The sequence below is a fragment of the Aquarana catesbeiana genome, linkage group LG04 (assembly GCF_042186555.1).
Source record: "Aquarana catesbeiana isolate 2022-GZ linkage group LG04, ASM4218655v1, whole genome shotgun sequence".
Lineage (NCBI taxonomy): Eukaryota > Metazoa > Chordata > Amphibia > Anura > Ranidae > Aquarana > Aquarana catesbeiana.
In genome coordinates this window covers 147886184-147904352 of record NC_133327.1, presented here as the reverse complement: position 1 = coordinate 147904352, position 18169 = coordinate 147886184, and the positions used below count along the sequence as shown (strand labels likewise).

Sequence of the window (18169 nt, the reverse complement as noted above, 5' to 3'; positions counted from 1 at the left end):
AATACGTGGCACTGATGACACGTGACACTGATGACAGATGGCACTAATATGTGGCACCGATGACATGTGGCGCTGATGACAAATGGCACTGATGACAGATGGCACTAATATGTGGCACTGATGACACGTGGCACTGATGACACGTGGCACTAATACATGGCACTGATGACAGATGGCACTAATACGTGGCACTGATGACAGATGGCACTAATACGTGGCACTGATGACACTGATGACAGATGCACTGATATGTGGCACTGATGACACTGATGACAGATGGCACTGATACGTGGCACTGATGACACGTGACACTGATGACAGATGGCACTAATACATGGCACTGATGACAGATGGCACTAATACGTGGCACTGATGACAGATGGCACTAATACGTGGCACTGATGACACTGATGACAGATGGCACTGATACGTGGCACTAATGACACGTGACACTGATGACAGATGGCACGTGACACTGACAGGTGGCACTGATGGCAAATGGCACTATGTGGCACTGATGACAGATGGCACTTATACATGGCACTGGGGACAGATGGCAGGGTCAGATGGCAGGGACAGATGGCAGAGGCAGATGGCAGGGGCAGATGGCAGGACAGATGGCAGGGGCAGATGGCAGGACAGATGGCAGGGGCAGATGGCAGGACAGATGGCAGGGGCAGATGGCAGGACAGATGGCAGGGGCAGATGGCAGGACAGTTGGCAGGGGCAGATGGCAGGACAGATGGCAGGACAGATGGCAGGGGCAGATGGCAGGACAGATGGCAGGACAGTTGGCAGGGGCAGATGGCAGGACAGTTGGCAGGGGCAGATGGCAGGACAGATAACTGTGGGGACACTTTTATTTTTTTTTTTTTACACTTACCGCCGCAGCGGTTCGCTCTCCCTCCTCACACGCTGTCTTTGTGTGAGGAGGGAGAGCCGGCGATGAGAGATGATCTCATATGTTTATATATGAGATCCTCTCTCATTGGTAGAGCGATCGCACTGTAAACGGCTGCTGTCATTGGCCGTTTACGGCGATCTGTGACTGGCTGTGTCCGAGGGACACGGCCAGCACAAAACTTCCGCGATGCGCGCCCGCGGGAGCGCGCAATGCGGAAGTAAACAGGAGGACGTCCAGGGACGCCCTCCCGGCAATTGGAGTCCGCGCTGTAGCCGTCTTTCGGCTATAGCGCGGGCGCCTAGTGGTTAATGTATTTCTCAAGGATCTATTTGATTATGAGTCTATTTGTAATGCTCACACAAATGCCCAGCTCTTTGCTAACACCTGGCACCTCCACCTTTGGTAAGAAAAAGGTCTCAGATGTAAATTTCATTATATTTTATTATTTTTAAGACACAAGAACAAAAACACACAGCAACATAGAGGAGAGGGATGAGGAAATGGCTGTGCAGCTTCCAAACCACATCTGACATGCCAGGGTGTTTATGCAGGTCCGAGATGCCAGTTCTTGCCTTGTGCCCCAACATATCCACTTTTCGCAAATGAAGATGAGTGGAGCATGTGAAGATGGCTTCTTTCCAACAGGATCCGTAAGCAGTACCACTCCTGTACAATGAGATATGAGTCACATTTCAGAATAGGCTTTCATTTATTGCAGGCTAGTTAGATTTTTGGAAATCACTTTATCATAGTTCAGGAGTGAAACAAACATATTGGTTGCAAACACATGCTGATTACCACAGTATCTTTACTTCATGTGGGGCATTCAGGACAATTTAGCTCCAGGTTTGTCATTGGGCACCTATAGACTCAGGAGAGCCATGTTTGTGTAGTGTGCTACATGCATGACAACTGTGCATTTTTTGGTGTTTGAGTTGATGTTAGCAATCAATCACAAAGTTGAAAAAGATGTTCCTAATTTATGGAATTACAAACAGCTTTGATTCCTTGGAGAGGGAGCTGTGATTGTGCTCCAGGTAACACATGGGTACTGGTTAAGGCACACACCTGTGACTCCAGACAGTCCTGAACGGGTTTTCCAGGGTCCAAAAATATCATGTGCTTATTCAGCTAAAGAACAAAAAAAAAAAAAAAAAAAAAAAACACCATCAAAAACATACCAGAAGTAATTTCATAATAGACAGCTTAGCTCTCTCTAAAAAGTGACAAACACCTGACAGCTGTTCTACTCCCTCTCCACGTCAGATAATAAACAATGCTTGCCATTTATCTCTAGGTTGTGCTGCCCAGTGGCATCATGTTGATGACAGACTCCATATAATGCCAAGAACAGCTGTCAAATATTTCTTAGTGCGTGTGTGTCCATGTCATGGCGAGATTTCAATGTGATTTTTATTTCATATTCACAACTAGAATTGATTACTTACATGTAAAGTATCTGCTGATCAGCTCAGCCCGAGTAGCCAATCCTGCCTCAGTACACTCCCTTCTGGCGACTGGTGGCTGACGGACCTCAGGCTCCCTCTCCTCAGAAGGCTCCCAGGATTCATTCCTTACCATGCAAAGGTTATGCAAAACACAGCAGGCAAGAATGATTCTAGCAGCCTTCCGAGGAGAGTACAGGAGTTCTCCCCCAGGCTTGGCTAGGCACATGAACCGGCTCTTCAGAAGGCCAAATGTGGTCTCCACAATTGTTCTGGTTTTTTGGTGTGCCCTATTGTATAGGTGGTCTGCCTGGTTCTGGGGGTACCTGACTGGAGTCATCAGCCACGCCAGTTGCGGGTAACCGGAATCCCCTGCCAAAAGAAAAATCACAATTAGTAAAAATCACGTTTGCAATGTGCCTTCCCCACTCTATCACCCACAAAAAGTGAACTTCAAGGGTTAGGTTCTTTTTCCATCAAGTTCCAAGCTTACACTATACATGTACCTAAGGCTGGCCATACATTATCCAATTTTCTTGTAAAACTTTAAAAAACCACATAATAGGGGGTCAAACCTAAAGACTTTCAATTTGTATGCAATCAGGCAGGCCCTTGCACTACATAGTTGAAGGGAAATCTAAAGGAAATTGAAGAAGAAAATTGTATGGTGTATGGCCAGTTTAAGGGTGATATGTTAAAAAGTTAGGTCAAAGTCAGACATGCTTTGTTAGGCTAGGTTGTCCTTAAACAGGTAAGCTGATTGGTTTCTATGCCGAAGTGAGACTTATTTAGCAATCTCCAGTTTGTGCTAATTAAGGGTTTCATTTCCTAAAGCTGGGGAGTGTAAAGTCTGGCTAACTTCTGCCTAGAAACCAATCTTTTTCAAGGTTTTAGTGCCAACCCTTAATTGAACAAGCTGAGGTGAGAAGCTAATTGGCCGCCATGCACAGCTGCATCAGATTGATATAATCTACCCCTATGCCATTCATGTCAACCTAGCAGAAATAAATTATGCAAATACTCCTTGTTCTTTGGTGTGCCTTGTTGTATAGGTGCTCTGCCTGGCTTTGGGGGTACCTGTAATTTAAAATAAACCTGGAACAGACAGATAGGGGTTTTTAACATAAAGATGGGCCACGGCTACTTCCAATGACATGTTATGTGATCTGGTCTCAAAATAACATACACATCTCATTTAAAAATTGTGAGCATTTAGTGAAACAAATGTCTCAACATTATACATTACCAAGGAGCCATCCTGAGGGCATTTGGCTACTCTCAAATTTATAGTATAATGCAGTCTGTCGTAGAATGAAAGCATCATGACGTGACCCTGGAAAACCCGTCCGTGCACTCATAATTCGCTGTCTGGCATCATAGACAACTTGCACATTTAGAGACTGGTACTGCTTACGGTTCCTATAGTCCACTTCACATCTCCGGGGGGGCCTGGTTGCAACATGGGTACAATCAATGGCTCCCAGGATTTGTGGAAATTGTGCTCGCTGGTAGAAAGCCACCTTCACATTGGTCCACTCATCTTCAGTTTGTGGCCAGTGGATAAATTGGGGCACAAGGTCAAGAATGGCATTAATGACCTGCATAAACACCCTGGACACAGTGGGTTGGCTGATTCCCAATATAAGGCCAGAGGTGGTTTGGAAGCTGCCACGGCCCAAAATGTACAGTGTGGTCAGTAACTTGGCCATCCCAGGCACTGCATGGCTTCGGGATGTTGCTGGCTCAAGTTTCTCCTCTAGAAGTCCATAGAGATATATAACAGCTCCTCTGGTTAAGCAGAATCTTGTCCGCACATCGGAGTCCCACATGCCTCCCAAAAATGCCAGTGGCATAAAGAGCCGTGGTTGGCGAATGTGGGGTGGAAAAGTCACAGCATTTTCTTCCTCCATTATTTCCTTTGCTATTGCTTGGGTTAGCAAACAAATGCCAACTCCAACCACATGAGTATATTCAAATGGATCCAGAAACTGGTAAATCTCTTGCTCTTGGTCCTGCGCCATATTTGCAAACAGAAAAGTTATGCAAATGTCTATCTGTACACTTGCGCTTTTATGCGCAAAAGGCACGCGCTAGTCATTCTCTCTTTTGGATGCAGAGTTGTGACACAGAATTGAGTTCTGTATACCAGCATATCACCAACTTCATTATAAAGGTAAGTCATTAGGATGTGCTGCCAAATATCATTTTCCATAAAGTGTTTTTGGTGCTCCAAATTTCTAAATGTTTGTTACCTACTCCTCACTCCTATGCTGTGTTTGTAATTTTCATAAATCTGACTAAAGGCAAATCCACTTTGCACTACACATGCACTGCAAGTGCACTTGGAAGTGCAGTCGCTCTAAATCTAGGGGGTAGATCAGAAATGAGGGGAAGCTCTGCTGATTTTATCATCCATCATGTTCAAGCTAAAATGCTGTTTTTATTTTCCTTGCATGTCCCCTCTCAGGTCTACAGCGACCGCACTTTCAAGTGTACTTTCAGTGCACTCGCAGAGCACTTGTAGTGCAAAGTGGATTTTCCTTTAGTAAATAACCCCCTTTGTGCCCCCCCCCTCCCCCCAAATTAAATGTGTGAGTTAGAGCCTTGTAGTCAGTCACATTTTAGGCTTCATGCACACGAGACGCTGGTGCAAACTCTGCTGAACATATATTTTTAAATGCTGAAACCAGTGTTTAGAAACGCCTGTTTTGCAGTGTTTGCATGTCACGTTTAGCGGCGTTTTACCGCGTTTGTGTCTAGAAGAGTTTAGTTGAGATAACAAAGACCCTCCCCCAAGCTCAGAAAGCATGACAAATTTTAACTGCTGCAGAGCAGAGAATTACATTTTGCGACCCGAATTTGGGGCCCCATACCAAATTTGGGGTTTTTAGCCCCAAGTGGCCCCGAGATATGGAGCCCCAAAGTTGGGTCGCAAAATGTCATTTTCTGCTGCAGAAAAGTGCTTGACATTTTGCAAACTGAATTTGGGGCTCCATATCTCACGGCAAAATGGTGCTAGGAACCCCAACTTTGAATATGTTGTAGTGCTAATCCAATGTGTTTGCACACCAAATTTAGGGTTCCTAGCCCCAAGTGGCCCCAAGATATGGGGCTCCAAAGTCGGGTCGCAAAATGTCATTTTCTGCTGCAGAAAAGTGCTTGACATTTTGCGACGCAACTTTGGGGCCTCGTATCTCGGGGCTAGGGATGAGCCAAACACCCCACTGTTCGGTTTGTATGCAAGTTATTGTCATAAAAAGTGTTTGGGGACCTGGGTCCTGTCCCAGGGGACATGGATCAATGCAAAAAAAAGTTTTAAAAACTGCCGTTTTTTCAGGAGCAGTGATTTTAATCATGCTTAAAGTGAAACAATAAAAGTGTAATATCCCTTTAAATTTCATACCCGGGGGGTGTCTATAGTATGCCTGTAAAGGGGCGCATGTTTCCTGTGTTTAGAACAGTTTGACAGCAAAATGACATTTCAAAGGAAAAAAAGTCATTTAAAACTACTCGCGGCTATTAATGAATTTCCGGTCCGACAATACACATAAAAGTTCATTGATAAAAACGGCATGGGAATTCCCCACAGGGGAACTCCGAACCAAAATAAAAAAAAAAAAATGACGTGGGGGTCCCCCTAAATTCCATACCAGGCCCTTCAGGTCTGGTATGGATATTAAGGGGAACCCTGGCCAAAATTTTTTAAAAAAATGGCGTGGGGTCCCCCCTTAAAATCCATACCAGACTCTTATCCAAGCACACAACCTGGCAGGCCGCAGGAAAAGAGGGGGGGCGAGAGAGCGCCCCCCCTCCTGAACCGTACCAGGCCATATGCCCTCAACATTGGGAGGGTGCTTTGGGGTAGCCCCCCAGAACACCTTGTCTCCATGTTGATGGGGACAAGGGCCTCATCCCCACAACCCTTGCCCGGTGGTTGTGGAGGTCTGCGGGTGGGGGGCTTATCGGAATCTGGAAGCCCCCTTTAACAAAGGGACCCCCAGATCCTGGCCCTACCATTTCACAAAAAAACTGTCAAGAATGATAAAAATGACAAGAGACAGTTTTTGACAATTCCTTTATTTAAATACTTCTTCTTTCTTCTATCATCCTTCGGTTTCTTCCTCCATCTTCTTCTGGTTCTTCCTCCGGTATTCTCGTCTGGCATCTTCCTCCGCGGCATCGGTGTCTTCTTCCCTTCTTCTCCTCGGGCCGCTCCGCATCCATGATGGCATGGAGGGAGGCTCCCGCTGTGTGACGCTTCTCCTCTTCTGACGGTTCTTAAATAATGGGAGGGCGGAGCCACCCGGTGACCCTGCCCCCCTCTGACATCATGGGGAATGCCACAGGGAAGTCCCCATCAAGTCCCCGTGCATCAGAGGGGGTGTGGTCACCGGGTAGCCCCACCCCCCGTTATTTAAAAACTGTCAGAAGAGGAGAAGCGTCACACAGCGGGAGCCTCCCTCCATGCCATCCTGGATGCGGAGCGGCCCGAAAAGAAGATGAAGACAAGAAGATTAAGAGAGAAGCGTCACACAGCGGGAGCCTCCCTCCATGCCATCATGGATGCGGAGCGGCCAAGGAGAAGAAGGGAAGAAGACGCCGCGGAGGAAGATGCCGGACGAGAACCCCAGAGGAAGAACCAGAAGAAGAAGAAGATGGAGGAAGAAACCGAAGGAAGAAAGAAGAAGCATTTAAATAAAGGAATTGTCAAAAACTGTCTCTTGTCATTTTTAACATTTCTGACAGTTTTTTTGTGAAATGGTAGGGGTACTTTTGTACCCCCTTTACCATTTCACACAGGTGGGAGGGCCGGGATCTGGGGGTCTCCTTGTTAAAGGGGGCTTCCAGATTCTGATAAGACCCCCACCTGCAGACCCCCACAAACACCGGCCAAAGGTTGTGGGGATGAGACCCTTGTCCTCATCAACATGGGGACAAGGTGTTTTGGGGTGGACCCCAAAGCACCCTCCCAATGTTGAGGGCATGTGGCCTGGTACAGTTCAGGGGGGGTGCTCTCTCGTCCCCCCCTCTTTTCCTATGGCTTGCCAGGTTGCATGCTCGGATAAGGGTCTGGTATGGATTTTTGGGGGGACCCCACGCCATTTTTTTTTTTTAATTTTGGTGCGGGGTTCCCCTTAAAATCCATACCAGACCTGAAGGGCCTGGTATAGATTTTTACAGGGACCCCACGCCATTTTTTTTAAAAATTTTGGCGCGGGGTTCCCCTTAATATCCATACCAGACCTGAAGGGCCTGGTATTGAATTTTGTGGGAACCCCACACATATTTTTTTCTGAATTTTGTTTGTTTTCTTAATGCTGTTTTTATCAATGAACTTTTATGTGTATTGCCGGACCAACATTTCATTAGAGCCGCACGAAGTGAACCAGCGTTAAAAAAAAAAAAAAAAAAAGTCTAGAGGTGCGTCCGTTCAACCTACGCAAATGCTTTTACGTTGCCTGACATTTACTAATATTTTGCCGGCGCACTGAACTAAAGTATTTGAACAAGCGCAAATGCCGTTTGAGCATGCGCAGTGTATAAATTCACCTCCCGCAGTTTAAATGTATTTGCCGGCGCTGCCGGCTTGTTCAGAGAAAGTCACTTTCTCATTCTATATTGGCCATATTTGTGACTTGGGCAGTTAGTACAACACTTCCCCACATCACCCCCATATTATTGGCACTTCCAGCTTGTTTAAATTTGAAGTTAAACATGCCGTGCACCAGGTCTATAGTGGCGTACAGATCACCTCTTCCCGTGCGCCGGGAAGAGAATAGTAAATGGGGAATCGCGCTGTGTTACCGGCGCAAATGCTCTGTAAATACGAAAATGTCATTTGCGCATCGGCGTGCACCGCAAGTCATGGCGAAAATGCTTTGTAAATCAGCCCCACTGTGTTGTTTTTCCTGGTTCACACACCTCACGGTGTTCATCTACCCTACTATATGCTCTGTGGAGAATCATATTGCTTGGTGTGAAGTCACTGGATGTTTTATTAGCACAATATGGACTAAAACCTCTGTCACCTGTTTTATTTCACTAGGCACTTTTATTTATCTATTTATGTATATATGATTTACTTGGCGTTTTTTCATTGGACGATTTGTCACTGCATGTATTTTTACATTGGACATGCTGGTATTACAGTGTGCCCTTATGTGTGTGCATGACACACATTATTGCATTACTCTGCACTAAATTACGCTGCACTTTTTTCACCAGTTGAATTTACTGTGCACCATTTTCTATTTATTTATTAATGTATTACTATTTATTAATGTACTAATGTTTTTTCCTTGTCAAAAGAAGTTTATTGAGTATACAATGTTATAAAGATACATAAAGTAAGTTTACAAGGATCTATAAAGTAAGCTCATTGTTTTACAGTAGGGTTTATATAGGTAAATATCATGAAATTTCAAATATTAAACATTGGATTCACGTAAACCTAAATTAAAGATATATATAATTTCCTTAGTTACTTTTGTAGGTTTTTAAATGATTTATACCTACTATACATATTGTTTACAAGTAGTGTATATAGGTCAAATAAATTCTGATAATGAGCTTTAATCGTAAGGTGGAGAAAAGGAAAGAGAAAGAAGAAAAAGGGTTGAAAGGTAGAGGTATGGTCCACAAGGTTGTCCCGCTCGTCAGTTTATTATTCTTTTTAGTTCTCTTTGAAGCCTTAGAATGGGTGTCTCTGTAAGTCATTTAATCTGTTACCATGGCAACAGGACAGAGTCATTGAAGTTTGACAGGAACTGTTGTTTTATCCAAGGATGCCAAAGTTTTTCAAATTTTGGAATTTGATTTTGATCGATGGCTACCATCTTAGCATGGGACATTGTATTATTCATTCTGTGAATTGTTTCTATTAGTACCAATGTAGGAGATTTCCATGCCTTGGCCACTGTTTGTTTTGCAGCCGTTATTAGTTGGATCATTAGTTTGAATTGAGAGAGTGTTAACCATTCCGGTTTTAGATTAAGTAAAGTTAAATATGGATCTGGTTGTATTATTTTTTTAAATATTTTAGATGCAATCACGAAGACTTCCTTCCAGAAGGTTTGGATTACTGGGCACGTCCACCATATGTGTAAATATGTGCCTATTTCTGGGCATCCTCGAAAACAAAGAGCTGAGGTATTAGGTGAATATTTTGCCACTCTAGCGGGTACAAGGTACCAGCGAGTTAGGACTTTATAATTTGTCTCCAGTGCTAAGATGTTGGGTGAAGATGACTTAGATGTGAGCCATATGTTAGACCAGTCCGTGTCTTCTAAAGTTCGTCCCAGGTCCTCCTCCCACCTCTGAACGTAAGAGGGTCTATTAAGATTTGCTACTCCATATAATTGATTATAAAGTGATGAAATTGTACTTTAGCAAATGGATCTTTTGTACAGATTGATTCAAAAATGGATAATTGGGATAATGGTGTATCCCCCTTTAGGAATGGTGTATAGAAATTTTTGATTTGGAGATATCTAAATATCTCAGAGTTTGGTAGATCATATTTTTCTCTAAGCGATGGGAATGAAAGGAATGATTTAGATGCTATGAAGTCATTTAGTGTCTGAATGCCTGATGTTGTCCAAGCTTTAAAAGAATTTGGGTAGATCCATGCCGGATAAAAGGCTGGATTTCTGATAAAAGAAAGGAGAGGATTGTGTGGAGATTGTAACTGATATTTGGTTTTTAGTTTATCCCAGAGAGATAATAAGTGTTTAGTTATGGGATTATGAATTTTAAAGCGGTCTTTAGGATCAAGCCATAATAAATTTGATATTAATAGAGGGTCATTTTCTGAAGCCTCTATAAATACCCATAATGGGATTTCCTGTTTTGCATGGTATTTGGACAGACTGGCCAAATGTGCTGCTCTGTAGTAGTTAGTAAAATTAGGGTATCCCAGGCCTCCTTTATTTTTGGGAAGATGTAGTGTGTGTATAAGTATACGTGGTTTAGAAGAGCCCCATATAAACGAAGTTGCTCTTTTTTGTACTATTCTCAAAAAATAGGAAGGAATTGGAATAGGGAGGACTCTGAATAGATAAAGCAATTTGGGTAGAATAGTCATTTTGATTGCATTAATCTTCCCCATCCAGGATAAAGGAAGTTGCGACCATTGTTTTATTAGATTTGTGATCTGTCTTAATACAGGAGGATAATTGGTTGAGAATAAGTCAGAATGAGATGCTGTTAAATGAATTCCAAGATATGGGATTGATTTTTCTGCCCATGTGAATGGGAGTGCAGCCCTAGCCGGGATCAATTCCATGTTTGTGAGTGAAATATTAAGCACTAGGCATTTCTTAGGATTAATCATAAGGCCGGATAGGGCTGCAAATCCATCAAGAGCTGGTATTAAGTTAGGACCAGAGACCTGTGGTGATGATAGAAAAAGTAATATATCGTCTGCAAATATACATAATTTGTGTGTAATACCTCCTACTTCAATGCCAGTTATAGTTTGGTTTGTTCTGATGTATTGGGCCATGGGTTCGAGTATAAGGGCAAATAATAAGGGAGATAATGGGCAACCCTGTCGGGTACCTCTTTCGATATTAAAGGCTTCAGATTTGTATCCAGCATATTTTATATAGGCTTTGGGTTTATTATATAATGCTTTGATCCATGTTAAAAAGTGGGGTCCAAAACCCCATTTTTGTAATGAATATTGCATATATTGCCAGGATACTGTGTCAAATGCCCTCTTAATATCGAGAGATAGAAAACATAAAGGGATTTTCCGTTTTTTAGCAATATGTGCCAATAACACTGCCCTGCGTATATTATCGCCTGCCTGTCTATTTGGCATGAAGCCTACTTGATCTCTATGTATTAATTTTCCTATAATGCTATTGAGGCGTTTTGCTATTATTTTTGCTAATAATTTAATATCGAGGTTTAACAGAGAGATAGGCCGATAATTCACACAGGAAGTATCATCAGAAAGGGGTTTTGGGATCATACAAACAATTGCCATTAGTGTTTCTTGCCGAAAAGAATGTCCATCTAGAAGTTTGTTAAAAGTTTTAGTGAGAATGGGAGAGAGTATTTCTGAGAATGTTTTATAGTATAAAGCCGAGTAGCCGTCTGGGCCTGGTCTTTTGTTAAGTTTTAGGTCTTTTATGGCGTTAGCAACTTCATCTATAGTTATAGGCTCATCCAAACTGCTTTTTTGATTCTGAGATAACTCAGGTAAGGTTATTTTTGAGAAGAAGGATTCAGCCTCTGTAGGATTAAATTCATTGTTTGTCTTGTATAAAGTTGCGAGATGTGAGTGAAATTTATGGACTATTTTAACTGGATTACAAGTGTAAACATTTTTTGATAATTTCAAACGTATTGGTTTGAAAGATTTGTTCGTTGAATTTAATGCCCGAGCCAAATATGTACCTGGTTTGTTTGTATTCATGTAGAAATTGTGTTTGGAGCGTTTGAGGGATTTATCAACTGACTCAGTGAGAAATAGATCGTATTCCAATCTAGATTTTTCCAGATGAGATTTTGTACTCTGAGATGGATTATCTTGAAATGATATGTAGGCTGCATTAAAATTGAGTTCTAGTTTTTTTGCTAGATTTTTAAATAGTGCCATTTGTCTTTGTATTGTACCACGCAAGACAGGCTTATGAGCTTTCCACAGTGTTATTGGGGAGATGTCTGTTGTATTATTAATTGATATGTATTCCTTTAAAGCTTGTTCAATGGCCATCTGATGTAGTGGGTGTTTGAGCATTATGTCCGGTAAGTACCACGTTGGGTCATGCGCTTTTGGTATGGCTGAGGCTATAGTAGTGTATACTGCATTATGGTCAGACCACGGAATCGGAATTATATCTGATGCAATAATTTCTGGTATCATTCCTATTGTTAGAAAAATATGATCTATTCTGGTGAAGGTTTGATGAGGGTGCGAGAAATAAGTGAATTTCTTTTTCATTGGGTTACTTTCTCTCCATGAATCTACCAGATTGTATTTGGAAAGAAGTTGAGAAAAAGGTAATCTAGAGGTTATTTTGGATGGTGTAAAAGGTGATTTATCTAGAAATGGGAGGAGGACCTGGTTCGAATCCCCACACATTATCACTGTTCCTATTTTGTGTGTATTAATCACTTGTAATATATGTGAGAGGAATGGTGTAGGTTGTTTGTTAGGAGCGTAGTAGGAAATCACCGTGATTGCTGTATCCATTATATAACCCATGAGTATCAGGTATCTACCTTCTGGGTCTTTAATTTCTGATGATAAGGTGAATGGTGTGGATCGGTGAAATGCAATTAGAGTTCCCCTTTGCTTGGTACAGGCAGAAGCCGTGTAAATTTGTTGATAAAAAGGAGAAATATATTTTGGAGTAGAATCTTTGGTGAAGTGTGTTTCTTGGAGGCATACTATGTGAGCCTTCTTGTTATGGAAAGTACGGAAGGCTTTGGTCCTTTTTTGAGGGACATTTATTCCCTGAACATTCAGGGAAAGTATATTCAGTGGTGCCATGGCAATAGATCAAATAGTTTTGACTTACTTTTTGTTATGCAGAGCTGACTGCGCAGATCAACCTGTGTGGACTGAAGAGATGAATAGATAGAAAAGAAACCAGTGAATTCTGGAGTAAAGAGTAAACAAAAAACATATGAGATTAGATGATACATTGTATAAATTATTTTTTGCAAGTAATCACAATTTACCCGTGAAAGAGAATAAATATCTCTCTCAGGGGAATAAGTGCCTTCGTCACACTCCCACATAATATGGTTGGGAGAATGAGGAGGGCTAATGGGGGTACACGGATCTTCCGCTTACAGGAGAGAAATGCTATGTCAAAAGACATCAAAATGATGTTTCATTAATTGGAGTGCAGAATATAGTTTTTGTTGAAATTATTTATTCCAGGGTGGTTGTATATGGTTAGTCTTGCCCTAGGCTAAATAATTCAGTTAGAAAGGTACTGTTAATAACTTTGGTATTGATGAAGATAGTTTGAATTATTTTGGGATTTTAACCCTTTTAGAGTAAACAATTACATATTTTATTCATATGTAACTGTTTAGATATGTTAACTCATGAAAAATTGAGGTTGTATTGCTTCAGATTAGAATAAACAAAAACATAATTCTAGGAACTAGTTAGGTAATAATATATTTGTTTTAAGAAAAGAAAGAAAAAGCTTCCATTACTTCTGGATTATTGAACATATTTGTCCTAAAAAGTAATAAATCTATTATTATTACCTGATAATATATAACTGAACAAGAATTTCCTTATTTCACTTATATATTCTAAGGCTATATGAAATGTACTAATGTTTTAAACCTATTGGTATATAAGTTTACATTGCGTCCCTAGATGGGCATTACACTCCTAGTATTGCATTAGTTTGCACTGAATTGCTCGGCACTGTGTCACTTTTTTGAATACAACACTTAGTCCAAGTGGAACTGGTCTAAAAGGTGAGTTAAAAACCAGAGTAATGCCCCGTACACACGGTTGGACTTTGTTCGGACATTCCGACAACAAAATCCTAGGATTTTTTCCGACGGATGTTGGCTCAAACTTGTCTTGCATACACACGGTCACACAAAGTTGTCGGAAAATCCGATCGTTCTAAACGCGGTGACGTAAAACACGCATGTCGGGACTATAAACGGGGCAGTGGCCAATAGCTTTCATCTCTTTATTTATTCTGAGCATGCGTGGCACTTTGTCCATCGGATTTGTGTACACACGATCGGAATTTCCGACAACAGATTTTGTTGTCGGAAAATTTTATATCCTGCTCTCAAACTTTGTGTGTCAGAAAATCCGATGGAAAATGTGTGATGGAGCCTACACACGGTCGGAATTTCCGACAACAAGGTCCTATCACACATTTTCCGTTGGAAAATTTCGACCGTGTGTACGGGGCATTAGAGTGAACAAGTCTTGCTTTTTGTTTGCTGGGTTGCATTTTTGGGGCTTTTCCTTTTAGTTTTTCAATCACCTTTTTCTGTCACTTTTTAAATAGCTTTTTTTTTTCTCTGGTTCCTTCAGGTTATCAATTAAGGGGGGTGGTTAATTGCTCACAGGTGCCTATATAACTGTGTGTAGGACTCATTCTGAGCCTGCTGAGTGTGAGGCTGTGGAACTTAGTCCAAGTGGAACTGGTCTAAGTGGTGAGTTAAAAAACAGAGTTTAAAACAGGAGGTTATAACAGGGGTCATAGTACCTGTGTAGTGTGAGTACCTGAGTGTTGTCTGAGTAGTGTGTGTGGATCGTTAGTACTTGTGTATTGTGTACTGTATACTTGAGTATTGCGAGTGCACGTAGGTCTGCGACTGTTCTGCGATTGCACGTAGGTCTGTGAGTACCTGGGTATTGTCTTGTTGTGTACCTGTGTATTGTCTTGAGTATTAGTGCCAAGAAGCTAGCTGTTAGGTAATTTGGACAGGGTAAAATCCCCAAATCCTCACTAAATTTAATAGGTATGATGCCCGGCGGGTGTGGAGAGGCGACTCTTTGTACATCTTGCTGCATGTATGCGTTCCTTGATCATCCGATCGAGGGCGAATACTACTGTGCAAAATGTAAGCACATTGCTTCCCTGGAAGCCCAGGTTCTGAATCTGGGGAAGCAACTGTCAGCACTGAGAAGTCCCTCCATACTAAAGGAGAGCCAGGAACGTACACGGCAGGTGCCGGAAGGGGCCAGCACAGAGGCGGGTGGAGTCAAAGAGGTGCAGGCACTAGCAAAGAGTAGATGGGTGACAGTCAGGAGGTGTAGAGGGGGAAGTGCCAGGGAGGCCGATCCAGGACTAGAGCATCCCAATAAGTATGCTCCATTGAGTGACATTGGTGAGACCAGTCAGGGACCAGCACTGCTGGAGCTGAGGGACTCTCCTAGCTGCCGGGGGAAGAACTCCTCCAGTGAGAGTGGGGGGGGCAGCAAAGGGAAAGGAAAGACAGATTCTGGTGGTAGGGGACTCAATTCTTAGAAGGACAGAGAGGGCAATCTGTAACCAAGACCTGAAGCGCCGAACAGTATGTTGTCTACCGGGCGCTCGGGTTCGGCACATCACGGATCTTGTGGACAGATTACTGGGAGGGGCTGGGGAAGACCCGGCTGTCATGGTGCACATTGGCACCAATGACAAAGTCAGAGGCAGATGGAGTGTCCTAAAGAACGATTTTAGGGACTTAGAAGCTAAATTGAGGAAAGGGACCTCCAAGGTAGTATTCTTAGGAATACTACCGGTACATCGAGCCACACCAGAAAGGCAGAGGGAGATTAGGGAAGTAAACAAGTGGCTGAAGAGCTGGTGTAGTAAGGAGGGGTTTGGGTTCCTGGAGGACTGGGCCGACTTCTCAGTCGGTAACCGGTACTATAGAAGGGACGGACTGCACCTAAATGAGGAGGGTGCAGATCTGCTGGGAATGAAGATAGCCAAAAAGTTAGAGGGGTTTTTAAACTAGGCGATGGGGGGGAGGGTCCAGAGACAGAGATAGCCAGCGCAGAAGATATTCCAGAGGGTAGTATTGGGGGCATTAGTTGTAGGTTAACCAAAGCACAAAAACACAAGGTGAGTATAGTAGCAAGTCCTAGTTGCAATCTCGAAACACCCAATACGAGGACAATATGCGACCGGTCTAAACTATGTGGCATGTTCACCAATGCCAGGAGCATGGCGGACAAGATGGGTGAACTAGAGATACTGTTGTACGAGGAGGATTTGGATTTTGTGGGAATTTCAGAGACCTGGTTCAACAGCTCTCATGATTGGCTGGCAAACATTCAAGGGTATACCCTATACCGCAAGGATAGAGAGGGCAAAAAAGGGGGAGGGGTATGCCTATATATCAAGAATAATGTACAAGCGAATGTGAGAGATGACATCACTGAGGGAGCTAGAGAGGAGGTGGAATCCTTATGGGTAGAGCTCCAAAGGGATGAAGCTAAGGGGAAAATAATACTGGGAGTATGCTATAGGCCCCCTAACCTGAGGGAGGAAATGGAGACGGATCTCCTATCACAAATTGGATTAGCAGCAAGGATGGGAAGTGTTATCATAATGGGGGATTTTAATTATCCAGACATAGACTGGGCGGAGGGAACCGCGCATTCATTTAAGGCTCGCCAGCTCCTTAATGTCTTGCAGGACAATTTTATGGGTCAGATGGTAGACGCACCAACTAGAAATAAAACATTACTGGATCTACTGATTACCAACAATACAGACCTGATCACGGATGTGGAAATACGGGGCAATTTAGGTAACAGCGATCACAGGTCAATTAGTTTCAGTATAAATCACACAAATAGGAAACATAAAGTGAACACAAAGACACTGAATTTCAAAAGAGCCAACTTCCCTAAACTACAAACCTTGCTAAAAGGCATAAATTGGGATAAAATATTAGGAACAAAGAATATGGAGGACAGATGGGTTTGCTTTAAGAGCATATTAAATAAGGGCATTAGCCAATGTATCCCATTGGGTAATAAATTTAAAAGAGCGAACAAAAATCCTGGATGGCTTAAATCCAATGTAAAAATGCATATAAAAGCAAAGAAGAAGGCCTTCAAAAAATACAGGGTTGAGGGATCATCCTCAGCATTCAGACTTTATAAAGAATGCAACAAGAACGGCTAAGATAGAACATGAAAGACACATAGCGGGGGAGAGCAAAAAAAATCCCAAGAAATTCTTTAATTATGTAAACAGTAAAAAAGGGAGGACAGACCATATTGGCCCCATAAAGAATAAGGAAGGACATCTGGTTACAAAGGATGGGGAGATGGCAAAGGTATTGAATTTATTCTTCTCCTCAGTCTTTACGAGTGAATCGGGGGGCTTCAGTAACCAAAACTGCAGTGTTTATCCTCATGACACAACACAGGAAGCACCTCCATGGTTAACAGAGGACAGAATTAAAATTAGACTTGAGAAACTTAACATTAATAAATCACCGGGACCAGATGGCTTGCATCCGAGGGTACTTAGGGAACTCAGTCAAGTGATTGCCAGACCGTTGTTCCTAATTTTTACAGACAGTCTACTGACTGGAATGGTACCAGCTGATTGGAGAAAAGCCAATGTAGCGCCAATATTTAAAAAGGGCCCAAAATACATCCCTGGGAATAACAGACCAGTTAGCCTAACATCAATAGTATGTAAACTCTTGGAGGGGATGATAAGGGACTATATACAAGATTTTAGTAATAAGAACTGTATCATTAGCAGTAATCAGCATGGATTCATGAAGAATCGTTCTTGCCAAACCAATCTATTAACCTTCTATGAGGAGGTGAGTTGCCATCTAGATAAAGGAAGGCCCGTAGACGTCGTGTATCTGGATTTTGCAAAAGCATTTGACACAGTTCCCCATAAACGTTTACTGTACAAAATAAGGTCCGTTGGCATGGACCATAGGGTGAGTACATGGATTGAAAACTGGCTACAAGGGTGAGTTCAGAGGGTGGTGATAAATGGGGAGTACTCAGAATGGTCAGGGGTGGGTAGTGGGGTTCCCCAGGGTTCTGTGCTGGGACCAATCCTATTTAATTTGTTTATAAACGACCTGGAGGATGGGATAAACAGTTCAATCTCTGTATTTGCAGACGATATTAAGCTAAGCAGGGCAATAACTTCTCCGCAGGATGTGGAAACCTTGCAAAAAGACCTGAACAAATTAATGGGGTGGGCGACTACATGGCAAATGAGGTTCAATGTAGAAAAATGTAAAATAATGCATTTGGGTGGCAAAAATATGAATGCAATCTATACACTGGGGGGAGAACCTCTGGGGGAATCTAGGATGGAAAAGGACCTGGGGGTCC

General features: G+C 42.6%; 1 protein-coding gene across 2 annotated transcripts in view; it reads right to left on the bottom strand.

Annotated features, from left to right (window-relative positions):
• Positions 1-1362: 1362 nt before the first annotated feature.
• The window catches only part of LOC141139579 (G-protein coupled receptor 55-like), a 43961-nt gene continuing 27154 nt past the window's right edge, over positions 1363-18169 (bottom strand). The window contains exons 2-5 of one of the 2 annotated variants that reach the window (XR_012243772.1): positions 3596-3869; positions 2353-2721; positions 1973-2035; positions 1363-1570 (exon numbers count right to left, since the gene is read on the bottom strand). The gene's annotated coding sequence lies outside the window, so the exon portion shown is untranslated. The remainder of the gene's footprint in view (positions 1571-1972; positions 2036-2352; positions 2722-3595; positions 3870-18169) is intronic. The other variant, XR_012243773.1, reaches the window with a different exon arrangement.